This window comes from Halyomorpha halys, unplaced genomic scaffold (assembly GCF_000696795.3).
Source record: "Halyomorpha halys isolate HHAL.00 unplaced genomic scaffold, Hhal_1.1 Scaffold1209.1, whole genome shotgun sequence".
In the NCBI taxonomy this organism is placed as follows: domain Eukaryota; kingdom Metazoa; phylum Arthropoda; class Insecta; order Hemiptera; family Pentatomidae; genus Halyomorpha; species Halyomorpha halys.
This window is the reverse complement of record NW_027112142.1, coordinates 246,646-247,595: the sequence shown is the minus strand read 5'-3', so window position 1 is coordinate 247,595 and position 950 is coordinate 246,646.

Below are 950 nucleotides of genomic sequence, written 5' to 3'. Positions count from 1 at the left end.
CTAGATAAATTGCTAACATTAAAGCATTGATTCTAGATAAATTGCTAATATTAAAGCATTGATTCTAGATAAATTGCTAACATTAAAGCATTGACTCTAGATAAATTTCTGCTTTTAAGGAACAGTATTACTCGAATGTTTTTCCAATAATGAATATTCTTTTAAAAGCAAAATACGTAATAATTTAAAAACAACTAAAATATGTGAATCGCTAAATGAGTGCTGCCCTTTATGTCTAAATTACATCACATAAAAAATCATCATGGTGGCTAGTGTTTTCCTTCTGTTAATACACAGATTAAAAATCTTAGTTTTTATCTTTTTTATATCATTAGGTTTCTGAATTGACTGACAATAATATTAAAATTATTTCAATTTTTTTTTCTCAAATATCAAATACCCTATTCATTAATACCCAAAATCTGTAAGCAGTTCTACTTCATGTTGACTTTCAAATTCTACAGTTTACTCATTCCTATGCCGAATTTATTCTGGTTATTTGAAAGTATCCATATTGCTTTCTCTTGGTGATTCGGTTAACTTAATTATAGTATACATAAGGAAATACTATATGATACAAATATATGGTTTGACTAGAGATATAGGAGAGCCCCACGGAGACAGGTAGGCCTAGATCAATACCCAAGGGCTAGGTCACTGCCTCTAGCCTCAGTCTTCCCTATACTTCAAAGGGTTCCTTACCTTCCTCCCTAGTATACTTACATCATCTGTATTAGTTCATAAGAGGACTAATTACAAAGAAATAATTTAATAAAACATGAGAAGAAGATGGTCGGAGGAACGATTTTTTATATATATATTTTTATAATATCTTCTATGGTTATTATAAAAATTTTATTTTTATATGTATTATGTACTACATAGTACAGCGATATTTTATATAAATACATGTTAAAAATAACCCTTTGATTGCATCCCAAACTCTCCAA